Source organism: Giraffa tippelskirchi, chromosome 6 (genome assembly GCF_054371585.1).
Source record: "Giraffa tippelskirchi isolate mGirTip1 chromosome 6, T2T-mGirTip1v1.2.pri, whole genome shotgun sequence".
Taxonomy (NCBI): Eukaryota; Metazoa; Chordata; class Mammalia; order Artiodactyla; family Giraffidae; genus Giraffa; species Giraffa tippelskirchi.
The window spans coordinates 127918062-127932950 of record NC_137280.1 but is presented as its reverse complement, the minus strand read 5'-3'; the positions used below and the strand labels follow the sequence as shown (position 1 = coordinate 127932950).

At 38.9% G+C, this 14889-nt stretch overlaps 1 protein-coding gene across 4 annotated transcripts in view; it reads left to right on the top strand.

Annotated features, from left to right (window-relative positions):
• The window catches only part of LOC145511447 (uncharacterized), a 407802-nt gene that overhangs the window by 247229 nt on the left and 145684 nt on the right, over positions 1 to 14889 (top strand). The window contains exons 2-3 of one of the 4 annotated variants that reach the window (XR_014057861.1): positions 326 to 1077; positions 3311 to 3448. The exons of 1 other annotated variant lie outside the window; for it this stretch is intronic. The gene's annotated coding sequence lies outside the window, so the exon portion shown is untranslated. Of the gene's footprint in view, positions 1 to 325; positions 1078 to 3307; positions 3860 to 14889 lie in introns of those variants that run through there. 2 more of the 4 variants (XR_014057864.1, XR_014057862.1) reach the window with 2 other exon arrangements.

The following is a 14889-nucleotide window of genomic DNA, read 5'->3' as shown; positions in this document are numbered from 1 at the left end:
CCACTGTGTACAGAAGTCTGTTCTCTATGGCTGTGTCTCTATTACTGCCCTGCAAACAGGTTCATCAGTACCATTATTCTAGATTCCATATATAGGCATTAATATATGATATTTGTTTTTCCTCTTTCTGACTTCACTCTGTATAACAGGATGTAGGTTAATCCACCTCACCAAAATTGACTCAAATTTATCCTTTTTACGGCCAAGTATGCAGGTCAGGAAGCAACAGTTAGAACTAGACATGGAACAACAAACTGGTTCCAAATTGGAAAAGGAGTATGTCAAGGCTGTATATTGTCACCCTGCTTATTTAACATATATGCAGAGTACATCATGAGAAACACTGGACTGGAAGAAGCACAAGCTGGAATCAAGATTGCCGGGAGAAATATCAATAACCTCAGATATGCAGATGACACCACCCTTATGGCAGAAAGTGAAGAAGAACTAAAGAGCCTCTTGATGAAAGTGAAAGAGGAGAGAGAAAAAGTTGGCTTAAAGCTCAACATTCAGAAAACTAAGATCATGGCATCTGGTCCCATCACTTCATGGCAAATAGAAGGAGAAACAGTGGAAACAGTGGCTGACTTTATATTTTGGGGCTCCAAAATCACTGCAGATGGTGATTGCAGCCATGAAATTGAAAGACACTTACTCCTTAGAAGGAAAGTTATGACCAACCTAGACAGCATATTAAAAAGCAGAGACATTATTTTGTCAACAAAGGTCCGTCTAGTCAAGGCTATGGTTTTTCCAGTAGTCACGTATGGATGTGAGAGTTGGACTATAGAGAAAGCTGAGTGCAGAAGAATTGATGCTTTTGAACTGTGTTGTTGGGGAAGACTCTTGAGCGTCCCTTGGACTGCAAGGAGATCCAACCAGTCCATCCTAAAGGAAATCAGTCCTAAATATTCATTGGAATGACTGATGCTGAAGCTGAAACTCCAATACTTTGGCCACCTGATGCAAAGAACTGACTCATTGGAAAAGACCCTGATGCTGGGAAAGATTGAGGGCAGGAGGAGAAGGGGACAACAGAGGATGAGATGGTTGGATGGCGTCACCGACTCGATGGACGTGAGTTTGGGTAAACTCCGGGAGTTGGTGATGGACAGGGAGGCCTGGCGTGCTGCAGTTCATGGGGTTGCAAAGAGTCGGACATGACTGAGCAACTGAACTGAACTGAATATTCCATTATATATATATATATACCAGAACTTCTTTATCCATTCATCTGTCAGTGGACACCTAGGTTGCTTCCATGTTGTATATGGTGCTACAGTGAACATTAGGGTTCATGTGTCTTTTTCAATTATGGTTTTCTCAGGGTATGTTTACTCTTAAGTTTCGTGATACTTGCCTCCTTTTTGTCTAGAAATTTTATAATATAGCTTCCATTTCTACTGTACATTGAGCATTGGATACCAATGAACAATATTTGAAGGGCAAAATGAAAAGAAATGTTGATACTGCCCATTTGAAATAATCAAGGCTCAATGGGTAAAAACTTTGCTTGTAAGGCATGACATAATATGTGTACTCTTACACCTATTATACTATTTTTGTAGTAACTTCCTAGAGGGTAGGTGTTCAGTTTCACTGATCCCAGATAGAATTTGCTGTAAGCTATCGCACATTCATGGACAATTAACCAGATTCTTATCGTGTCTGCCTATTCTCCAGGAAGAAGGAAATAACCAAGCATAGTACTAGGCATGGAGTAAACATTCCACAAATTGTCTCAATCTGGTTGCTTAATTGGACTGGAACCTGTTTCCATTCTTCCTGGAAATGAGAGTACCAGCTAGCACAATGGACCAATGAATTACTAAACATTACTAATGCTGAAATTCACCTTATACAAGCTTCCAGGAAGGTGCACCTACCTGATAGAGATGAGCTTAGGCAAAGCACGATCTGCCTTAGTCAGAATTAAATTCTAAGTCTCAAGTCCTTCCGGTACAGATTTGGGTGTATTCCTGTTTCTCTCTCTGTGTGTGTCATCATCACAAAGGCCCTAATTTGGTATTTGAGGTCAGGACATCCAGAATGATTGTGAGGAGCCAAGAATGAGAAAGGGGAAAGGACCTCAGTTGGTTGAATTTGAGAACATCTGGCTTATTTCCCATACTGTGCCTCTCTATGTATTGCCTATCTGTCTTCACTGTCTTGCCCTTTCTTTGCCAATCTTTACACACTGAAGTTGCTAAGCTCCATCTGAAAACCTTTCACCTACTAAGATCTAACACCTACTAAGTGCTTCCTATGTACCAGGCTTTACATATTTTACTCTGTTTGATCTTCCAAATAGCCCTCAGTGGGTATGTACTAGCATCTGTATCGCTGATGGGGACATGTGACCTAAGAGGTGAAGGTGACAGAGGTGAGTGATAGGGCAGTATTTGAACCCAAATAATTCCTAAGCCCGTGCCCCTTGTTGTTGATTGTAAAGCTGTGGAGCATTTCAGAACCTGCCCTGTCCCACACGACCACACCATATACTGCATCCCTTTAGAACTAGTTTTAAACTGCAAACCACAGTTCTACACACATGACTCTGAAAATACTTTCTATTTGTCTTGTGCTAGTAAATGTTGGCTTCCCAGATCAATGTTAAGGTTTTCTAGAACAGGAACTTGGTGTTCTGCCATCTTTGGAATATAGTTTTTGTGGTGGGCTATAAAGTCATACAGCCCAAATTCAAATCTAGCTCCACTGCTCACTAGTATTGTGACCTTGAGCCACTTACTTGCTATATTTCCTCATCTGCAAAATAGGTATGAAAAACATACCTATCTTTATAGATATATAGATATATATAGATATAGATGGGTATTTTACATGGGGATTAAATACATGGGAAACCTATAGAATGGGATACAGTAAATACACATAATGAGGGTTAGCTACTATTTTCCTTTACTTATACAGAAATACAGTGCTGGGCACACAGCAGGTGGTCAATTCTCTGCCAAATAATGGAGTTACCATAGAAGTAAATGAGCGATTTTATCACAGGTGTTTTTGTGTCAGCCTTTCACTGCTCGTCACCTGCTGACATATCACTCAGTGCCTTGCATATTGCACTCAATAAGTAATTGTTAAATCAGTCATTTAATAAATTAACCAACCAACCAGCCAGTTGGCTAGTTTTCTTACATACCAACCAATTATAGTATTCATAAGTTTTGCTCTTCCTTAAGGTAGCCTTTATCCTGTAAAACATGGCTCTTCATGGTCTGCTAGTTAGTTTATCTTTCAGCATTGTGACTATGCCCTGACTAATGTAAATTTCCTTACACCAAAGCAGATATTATCCATCATCTATGGCCAGTGGAGAGTTCACCTGCTATGCTACAAACGAAAAGACCAATGCAATTTACATACCAAAAAATAGCCATTCGGAAGTATGGCTCAGTATGAGGGAGGTTCAATTCATAATTTCTGTGTAAGTACTATTTAGCATTTAAAGTTAGGCTTTTCTCTGTGGTGATGTAAAAGAGATAAATGTCTACAAAACTGCTGGTATTATTCTGTAGATGTTCCTTGAATATTAGCACTGTGTTGCCAAGATTGCTGTGCTCCCAAAAAACTTCCCAAAACACATATAATTTCTTATCAGAATATCTAAATTATGTAAATTGTAACATCCATGATAATGACTAATTTTATTGGGTATGCTGATCCTAAAGATAATGAGACAGGCCAAATGTTTTGATTTGGTTGGATGTAGATCAGTCAGCTTGCTATGTTTACTGTAAGGTTACAGGATCAGAGGGATATTCCACTGGAAAGATTTTATCACTGTGAAAAGAATTACACCTCAGAAGTGGATATTCATAAAAAAAAAAAAAAAAAACAGTTTATCTAAGTCTTTGAAGGAAATTGTTTTCAAAGACCATAGTTGTCTATGTGTAATGAGTTGGCTTTTCTGGGAAGCTGTTTATTTTCAACAGACAACACAGTTTCTTAATTGTTTTGCAGTTAATTAGCTAAGGATGTAGTTTAACTGGGATCAAAGTATTCAAGATGCAAGGTGTATTCAAAAGAGAAAAATGTCTAATTCAGTTCAGTTCAGTCGCTCAGTCGTGTCCACCTCTTTGCGACCCCGTGAATCGCAGCACGCCAGGCCTCCCTGTCCATCACCAGCTCCCAGAGTTTACCCAGACTCATGTCCATCGAGTCGGTTATGCCATCCAACCATCTCATCCTCTGTCATCCCCCTTTTCCTCCTGCCCTCAATCCTTCCCAGCATCAGGGTCTTTTCCAATGAGTCAACTCTTCTCATGAGGTGGCCAAAGTTTTGGAGTTTCAGCTTCAACATCAGTCCTTCCAATGAACACTCAGGACTGATTTCCTTTAGGACTGACTGGTTGGATCTTCTTGCAGTCCAAGGGACTCTCAAGAGTCTTCTCCAACACCACAGTTCAAAAGCATCAATTCTTCAGCACTCAACTTTCTTCACAGTCCAACTCTCACATCCATGCATGACTACTGGAAAAACCATAGCCTTGACTAGATGGACCTTTGTTGGCAAAGTAATGTCTCTGCTTTTTAATATGCTATCTAGGTTGGTCATAACTTTCCTTCCAAGGAGTAAGCATCTTTTAATTTCATGGCTGCAGTCACCATCTGCAGTGATTTTGGAGCCCCCAAAAATAAAGTCTGACACTGTTTCCACTGTTTCCCCATCTATTGCCCATGAAGTGATGGGACCAGATGCCATGATGTCTAATTAGCTTCCTCTAGTACATAACTCCATTGCTTCCAAGCCAGTGGGGACAACAGAAGGCAGAAATCAGATGTGCTCACTTGTTGCCTAATTCAATCAGAAGGAGGGGACTGAAAAGCCTTTTTGGGTTATTAAATGACATTTACAAAAATTAAGGAATGTATACATGCAAGTAAGGATGCAGGTAGAGAAAAGTTTGTTTGATGCAGAATGAGAAAGGATTTTTAAATAAGGGGACTTCCTTATGTTACCCAAAGTTGGACTTAATAATAAGAGTCACTGAATATTCTCTCTTTCTTCTCATTTTTGGTTGAGAGTAAAAGACAATGATAACAATCCAAATCATTAATTACATTAAGGAAGTATGATTGGTAGGGATGTGTGTGTGAGAGAGAGAAAGAGAATTACTGAGTCACTTTGCATATTATACTGACGTTGGGGAAAAAATAGCAGTCACATACTGGAGCTGAAAAAGCCCTGAAGGTTATTGTTTCTTCTTGGTCCCCTTAACAGGTCTTCCAGAATTAGCGCTTTCGTATTTCCCACATACTTGGAAATCACAAGCTAATTATTACAGCTATGAAAATTAGCACAGATCTGCTAAACAACAGCCAAAAATCTTGTCAGAATACAGATAGGATTTCTTTTTAAAAATGGATGAAAATGAGTTTTACTTTTAAAGCAAATGCATAACCCATGTGTAGTAAGGTCTTCACAGTGCATTAGGTTTGGACACATGGAGTAAATTGCTTTGAATGTTTATTCATATAATTTACTCTTGTGGGCATGCTCATGTCTGCCCTGTTCTCTGCTGTGTCTTTAGCTCCTAGCAAAATACAAAGGGTATACATTCTGTCAGATGGATAAGTATTTTATGAATGAATGAATAAAATAATTTGAGGTCAAATAAAATACTCAAATCTGTTTTTTAATGGTTAAAAATAGCAGTTAAGGCTACCATTTGCTGAACATGGGCCATATTTTGTATTCTGTGCTAAGAGCTTTACCTGTGTCATCTCCTTGGTGAGCATGTTAGGTTCTTGGCCTTATTTAATTTGGAATTCCTTGGTAGTCAGATCATAAGCTCCATAGAACAGAAAGAAAAGATGACAAGGGAAATCTTAGTCATTAAGGTTCATTTTTTTTCTAATTCATTTGACAAAATAATTTATTCACTGCTTGTCATATGCCAGATATGGTATAGAGATTCCGTAGTAATCTAGGACTCAGCTTCTGCATGTATGCCTATCCTTGTTGAGTTCTAGTCTGTAGAGGAGATTCACAAACCAAATAATGTTTGTAAATTGTTCAGTAATAGTGACGCCACCACAGTAGTCAAGATAGTGTGGTATAGGTGAAGGTACAGGCACATAGGTCAGTGGAAAAGAAAATGCAGCCAAATGATTTTTTTAAGTAAGTTTTTTATTTGGAATAATTTTAGATTTATAGAAAATTATGAAGATACTACAGAACTCCCATATACCCCTCTTCCAGTTTCTCTTAATGTTAACATCTTACCCTTCCATGGTATATTTTACAAGACTAAGAAATTAATGTTGGTACAATACTATTCACTAAACTATAGTTTGATTTTACTAATTCTTTTCTATTAAGATCCTTTTGCTATCCCAGGATCTAACCCAGGATACAAGTGGCAATTGGCCAGTTTATTTTTGCCCAAAAGTGCAAAAGCAGTTAAATGGAAAGAGAATAGTTTTTTCAACAAATGGTGCTGGAACAATTTTCATGTATGTGTATAAAAGAATAAACCTTACACTCTTTATGAAATCTAAAAATGAATCATAGCTCCATTTGCATAGATTTACATGTAAAATTTAGACCTACAATACTTTCAGAAGAAAACATTTGAGAAAATCCTTATGATCTGTGATTAGGCCGAGAGATTTTAGAAATAACACCAAAACCAGTATCCATAAAAGAAAATATTTAGAGTTAATCAAAATTAGAAATTTTTATTTGCAAAAGACACTGTCAAGAAAATGAAAAGATAAGACACAGACTGGGCAAAATATTTGCAAATAGTATATTAAGAAAGAACTTATCCCAGAATACATAAAGAAATTTCAAAATTTGACAGTAAGAAAACAACCTACCCAATTAAAGACTGAACAAAAAGATTTGATCAGACACTTCAGCAAAGAGAATATTGGGATGGACAATAAGCACAAGAAAAGATATTGAGCATTATTAGCCACTAGGGAAATTCAAATTACTGCCACTGTTAAATGCCACTGAGTTCCCATCAGAACGACTAAAGTTGAAAACACTGACAATCCCAAGTGTTGAAAAGGATGTGAACAACCGGAACTCTTATACACACTGATGGTAATGTGAAATAGTACGGCCGCTCTGAGAAAAACAGTATGGCATCTTACCATGATGTTAAAAATACACCTGTAATACGACCTAGCATTCCCACTCCTGGGTCTTTATAACAGAGCATGGATTGGCAAATTGTGACCAGCAGGTGAAGTCCAATACACTGCTTATTTCTGTAAATAAAGTTTTTCTGGAACATAGCCAACCTTATTCCTTTATATATTATCTATGGCTGCTTTACACTAATTTCAACAGAGACCACAAAGCTAAAATATTTACTATCTGACTTTATACAGAAAGAGGTATACATCCCCTGCTCTAGAGAAATGAAAATATATGTCCACCCCAAAACGTGTACACAGTGTTTTTTTAGCAGCTCTATTTATAATCACCAAAAACTTGAACCAGCTCAATTGCTCTTCAGCAGATAAATGGCTGAACAAATTGTGTTATGGCCATATGATGGGAGTATTTGGAAGGAACAGTATTTAAAAGAAACAAGCTATTAACATCAGCAATGACTTAGAGACTCTCAAAAGCATTATGCCAAGTGAAATTAATTAGTTTCAGAAGGCTACTTACTGTCTGATTCACTTATATAACATTTATGAAAAGACAAAATTTCTAGTAATGGAGAGCAGCTCTGTGTTCACCATGCATAATGGATGATAGAAGGGTATGATTATAAAGGAAAAACATGTGGAAATTTTATGGAGTGGTAGGATTGTTCTACATCTTAATTGTAGTAGAGGCATCATAAATCTATGCATGTGTCAAAATTTGTAGAACTGTACCCCCTGAAATGTCCATTACACTGTATTTTTTTAAGTTTTAATCAAAAGTTAAAAGTGGAGCTACCTGTCCAAGGCCACACAACTAGCCAGAAGTAGACTTTTAACCCAGGGCACCCAGAAGGGTTAAGTCACTTGCTTGGTATCACATTCTGAACATTTTATTGTGACTATGTTGAAACTTGGATGATGCTGTTCCCTTGGGCTTGAGTACCTACCAAGCATTAAACCTGGGGACAGAATCCCTTGCCTGTCTCCACTGCTTTGGGATATATGGCTCCTTGAATACATTCCTTTGTGTGGTTTGGGCAGAGACCTAAGTATCCTGACCTCTAGATAGCCAACCAGCTGCCAGGCCGTAATCAGCAGCATCATCACTGTACTCATCAGAGCCTACAATTTTCAGTTCTTTATAGTTTCAAACGGCTTTCTTTTTTACTTGAACTTCACAATTACCAAGTAGAGAACTAGGTCATGAAAGAAAAGTATTTATCCATAACTTACAATAAAAAAAAACAACCAGAGGCTTAGCCAGACTCAATTTCGTAAGTTAGAAGGTAATATGAGATGGCTGAGTGTTTAGACTCTTAAGAAATCTGACTCCCAGCACATGCTGCTTTTCTACTACTTAGCCTTTTATATAGATCAATTCTTGACCTTTGCTGAACCTTCTTCTGGATCAGAATCTTGAACTGTGAGCTTAAGACATTCACAAAGATATTGTGTGATTTGTAGCTTAGAATGAAACCAAGTTGACACATGGGTGTTTTTTGAGTCTATAAACCCATCTGCCTATTTTCTGAGATCTGCTGAGGCCAGAGTTCACGAGCTTTACCCATCAACTGAAGACATTCTAGAATTTTGTCATCTGAAACTGAATCTCCCCTTAGATCTTAGATTCTTCCCTTCAGCAAACATAGAGCACAGCAAATAAACTTTCTGTGACCAGTCATGCTTGAGAAGGAAAGCTGGGTCATCTAGATAAACATCTATGGCCTACTTGATGTATCTTTTGGTAAAAACCTTCTTTCACATTCTTAATTAGACTTACTATGTTAGGTCATAGGGTTATTAACCTTGACTTTTCATTGTCTTTAGTCCCCTTCCTAAAGGTATCTTTGAAACAGGTTTTCCTAAAGCACTCAAATCTTGAATTAGAAAGCATTTATTTCTCCTTAGGAGTTTGGATTTAGCATATGCATACATATGTAATTACATATACATTAATATTTATAAAATAGATAACCAACAAGGACCTATAGCACAAGAAACACAGGGACCTATACTCAATATTTTGTAATAACCTATAAGGGAAAAGAACCTGAAAAAACATACATGTATATATGTATTGATATAACCAAATCTCTGTGCTGTACACCTGAAACTAACATGATATTGTAAATCAATTATACTTCAATTTAAAAACAAAATTTAAAGGAAAGCATAAATTTCTTACATATTGAATAGATGTTTAAATGAAAAGGTAAAAATTATTTTAAGGCAAGAAAATTATTTGAAGATTAACCTTTGTAAATTAGATGGAGGCAGAAATGTGGTTTTACCATCACCTAAGCCAAGATAAATACTTTTTACTCTAAATAGAAGATAAGACCCAGGAAGTAAAACTGTAGTGTTATTGGTAAGTTAATAAGGTGCATTAAACAAATCTAGAAGACAGTCATCAGTTCCATTTTTTCACCCTCTCAAGTTACCCTCTTTTCATGTTGCATACACCATAGAGAAGGATGTACAGATACCAGGGAAATGGTGCAGGGAGAGTAAATTGTGGTCGGCATTTGAGAAAGCATCCTCACTCTAAAGAGAGCTGGCACAGCCAAGTGATGTGTGCTTAGTGAGCCAGACTGTAATTCTGTTATCTCATTGCTGTCTGTGAAAGTGCTAAATGTCTGCAGCTTCCCCCGGGCAGGTGATTCAACACCTTCTACATCAGGGGCCAGATCTGACTAAAATATCACTCTCGTGTAACCAGATTATTGTTACTGACTCAAAATGAGACATGATGCTGTGTGTACATATCAATATGCTTCTGCATATTTCTTTACTGGAATGTTTATTTTTTCACATGGGCATACTTTCCTACCCAGCCTATTTTCATACTGGTTCATTATTTCTGACTATTATGACTTTAATTCATATTACTCACCCTTCAGGACCTGTTTCCAGTCATTTCTGTAGGTGAAACAAGAGAAGGATAGCACACACAAACTGATTTCTGGTTTTACTTTTAAAGGCAACTACAGTCTCTTTCCCTATTCGGTTAATTTATTTTCTTGGCTATAGTACCTGAATGCCTAGTTTCAGAAAGAACTATCACCAAACAAACATAATATCAAGTTTGTATTAATATATTGGGATGGCATTTAGTGCTGCAAAATCTTGTTACTGTGACTTGCAGTGAAGAACAAGAAATACAAAGAACAAGGAATACAAATTCACTAACTATTGTAAATTACATGGAAGCAGAAATGTGATTTGTGTAAATATGTAAAATTTAGTCTGTTCATGTATAAACACGCACACAAGGCATGCTGTGGGGAAATGAGATCCCTTACATGTGCTCATTCACTTAGCCAGCCAACATCAGAGCACAGTCTGACTAAGATGGCTCCAAGTGGTTGGACATGACAGAGGAGCAGCTGCAAGTGGTGGAAAGTTAGCCAGTTTCACAAGATCTGAAGTGCTGTTTCTCCTCACAAGAAGCAGCTTTTGAGCATCTATTATGTACCAGACATTGAGAATACAGCAGTATGAAAGCAAGAGCTCTACTCTTCTGGAAGTTATTTCTAATGGAGGATATTCACTAAGCAAAGAAAGAAGATAATTACAAATGGTGATTAGTGCCATGAAGGAAATTAACTGAGAAACATGATCAAGAATAATGAGAGTGTAGAGGGGAGAGAGGCTAGTTCCAATAGAGTGGTTATTGCAGGGTTCTCTAAGAGATGAAGGAAGAGGTAGAATTAGCCATAGAGGAGAAAGAATATTCCAAGAAGAGAGAACAGTAAATACAAAGGCAAAGACTAGCCTTTCTGGAGGCAAGGAAGAGGGATCAGATTGGTTGGAATGTGGACAACTGAGAAGGAACAGGTGTGTTATGAGATTGAAGTCACATAGGGATGTGTAAAGCATGGTATACAGTTGATTTTTTCAAATGCAATGAGAAAGGTTTTAATAGGACTGATCTGTGATGTGACAGCAGCTCATTCCAGTTCCTGAGAGGACAGAGAGTTATGAAAGAGATAGGAGAAGAGGAAAGTGGAGGGAGTCATGAGGAGAACACTGTAGTCATCCAAGCAAAAGAAATAGTGCGTGGTGCTACTTGGAGCAGATGAGGTGGAGAATAGTGAGCAGATATATGATATGGGAAGCAAAGGGTCTGCCTATTTATTGGATGTGAAGCTTGAGGGAAAGGGAAGAAATGAAGATGGCTCCTGGGTGTACAACGACCATTTAGATAAATTTCAGCTGAGACAATGCTGAAGCCTCCCTGTAGGAAACTTTATTTTATGCTGGGCACCTTGACTTTTCCTTACAAAAAGAAAATGGTCTGTCAGGTGGCTATTATATAGGACTGAAGAAGCCAAATGTCATCGTTTAGTTGTGTGATCTAAGGCTAGACACTGCCCCGCTCAGAGCCTCTGAACCACTTCCATGAGCTCCAAGATCTTATAACTCTTGAAGATACTGAGTTTTTCATTGGTGTAGACTACACATCCTGTTAGTAACCTGAGTAGTGTTGGTGTTAAGAGGAACTGAGGCAAATAGAACAGTCGGTGCAGTGCACAGCCCCCCCTCCCCCACCATTCCCCCACTGTTACCACCCTGTAGTCTTCAGGGAGTCTCCTTATTGGTGCTCTTTCTGTAGTTTATCTTGGTACCTTTCTGTCAGCACAGCACTGAGAAAGTCTGATGCAGACGGCGGGGGTGGGGGGGGGCAGCCCAAAATACCACCACCAGAGGGCAGCATGGAGCTGTGCACACTCAGATCAGCCCTTGAGGTCATGGGCACCACCCCCAGCCTCTGCCAGAGCAGGCAGACCAAACTGGTCCTGGGGAAGAGCGGTGCTGGGCTGGAATCACTGCTGCTAAGGCAAAGCAGGAAAGGAAATGTTCCTTTCAACCAAGGTACCAAGAGGAGCATGAGTGTATCATTGACGCAAACAATGACAAACCCTAAATGCATCCACAGCTCCCACAGTCTAAACAACAGGTAAAAATTAATTTTATCTTTAGCTACCATGCATGGAATGCTATATACCTGGCACCAGTAAATGATTATATAGTTATCTCATTTAAGCTTTACATCAACTCTGGGAGCCATAGCCTGGGTTTTATCCCTGTTTTGTTGACACAGAAACAGAGATGAAGACATAAAGACCACTGGTAGAAGCAGTTTTGTTTAAATACAGAAGTCTGTTTAACTGTAAAACCTCCCCTCAAGGCTGCTATACATCTGCATACGATTTTCCTATCACTCTCTGGGTGCTCTGAGGATACAAATGAAGTGCTATATAGAATTTGACTCTTGCCCTCAAGGACCGTGCACTTTCAGAGTAGAAAGAACAATTTAAACAACTAAATAATAATACAAACAATTGTGTATAATCCAGAGTTTGATAACATGGTAAAATTATGTCTATACAATTCTCAAATATTTTCTACTTATGCCACACAACTTCTATACATTTCAAATATAAAAGGATGAATGAGAGTGAGGTACAGTCAGCAACCCTAACCCTTCAAGTATTCATTTACCCTCCAGATATTCAGTAAGTGTCTCTGATTATGCTAGACACTAGATATCACACTTAAATATGCCTGGTCCTTGCCTTTGAGGGGACTATAATCTAGTTGGGGTGGTAAAAAAAGAAACAGACAACAGCAAATAAGTCAACAAATAAGTGTGGGATTGCAGTTATATGTACCATGAGTAGGGTCTAGTGGTGAGCTGTTAGCCCTGGTGAAAGCTCTCTGTCCAACAATTTCTTGACCTTGATTCTTTACAACCTTCTTCTCTACTGCAGCCACCAGGAGCAGGTCTTCTCTGCTGTGATCTTGACATTTCCTTCTCTGATTGCAGTCTTGTGAACATATGTCTCTCACACTCCCTTGGATCCTAGTCAGCCTGGGCTATGCTCTCAGACTGTATCCACCTTTCTGACATCTCTTATCCAGAATGGAGTCATGGAAGGTCAATTTAGCATTGGCCTTGTTCTTGCTCTAAAACCCTTCTGACCTTCCCCAGAATCTTTCTCCACCTATGCCCATTCTTATGTTGCTCTCTAGGCAGAATTGGGAGTCTCTTGCCCAGTAGATGTAAGTGGTAAGAGAGAATGGTACTTGAGATGAATTTTGTTGACGTCATTCATCCATTCACTCATGCATGCATTCATACCTGCCTGCGTGTCCTACTTTATTCCATAGCTGTGTGTTAGCCACTTGGTATTTTTCCATCATCCCAGTTGGCACAGAGACACTGCAGAGCAGTAAGGATCAGGAAGGAGCAGCTCAGGTGGATTGGAGCATTATGAGACAAACAGGAACTGAGCACGCACACCCGAGGTCAGGGAGCTGGAACTTCTACCCTGCAGGACCTCGAGGTTATGTTAACATTTTGAACTTAGAAACAAGGCAGAAATACGGGGCAGAAGTGTGACATGACTTGATTTGCAGTCTCGAAAAGACCACACTGATTGCTGTGTAGGGAATGGATTAGAGGGTACCAGAGTGGGAATGGAAAGAACAGTTAAAAGCTAATACAGTAACCTGGGTGAGAGGTGATGGCTTCCTGTGGATAAAAGCTTTATTAGGTGAACACTAAGTTCCCGTCAGCCTCTGCGGCCCCTGGAATGTGTGATTCCTCACTAGTGCCTTGAGGCTCTGGCCCTGATCTCCCTCCACTAATTTATCTCATGCAGAGAGCCTTGTCTCCCATCCTGCTCGCTATGCTCTAGATGAATTGAACTACTCTGTTTCCTGAACACTCTGGCACATTTTCCCCTCCAGGCCTTTGCTCAATCTGTTCCCTCAGCCTGAATACCACCCACCCCTCCACCCTGAGTCCGTTCCCACCATCTACTCTGATCTCTGCATAGAGAATGATTATCCTCTTCACAATTTGGGTTTATAACTCTGTTGTACCACTTGTACATTATGTCTTGCATTTCACTTATTTCATTTCCTGCTCTCCCCTCAGTTGTGATTCTGAGAGGACGCATGTTTTATAGTGTTCTCACTCTCCTCTTCAAACCTATGCTACCTTGCTCAGTGCAACATCTTTATGGGTGTTAAATGTTTGTTGTATCAAATTAAAAAAATCCAATTCCACCCAATCCAATTGATTCAGTTCGACTCAGTTCAGTGCAATCCAATGCTTGTATACTTGATATTTCCTTTATAAAGTGTAAGCCTCTTAAGCTTAGACATTTGTGTTATGCTCCTTGGTATGTCCTATCTAACTCATACAGTAGGTGATGAATAAATGTTTACTGACTGGTTCACTTAACTTAAAGACACTCTTTGTCTTATAAGTGTAGATTGGCCTTGGATCCTCATTTCTTTCTATCTTATTGATACTATGTAAGCTTGAAAAGTATAATTTCATACAGTTAAATGGTCAGGACATTTAATATGGATTCTTAAGGAATTCCAATACAGATCTAATAAGATAAAGTGAGGTAAGGCAACTGTGTACAAAGGTGTAACGTATTACATTATTATTGGTAAGCTCATGTTTAAGAGAAAAAACAGTCATTACTAAAGTGGGGGAGGGGGTAGGGGTTGTGGTTATGATGATATACATAAGAAATATCATGAAAACCTGCCCCTAAATATCTACTTCACCAAAGGGAACCCTCCTGTGATGCTGACAGTGGAAGGTGACTTTTATATTATCCTGATTGCTCAAGGACATCGTGTGTAACTCCAGGAACACTATCTAATTCATTGACATCACCACACTTTACAAGTAGGTCCAAGCTCACTTACCTGAACTTACCTGAGAAC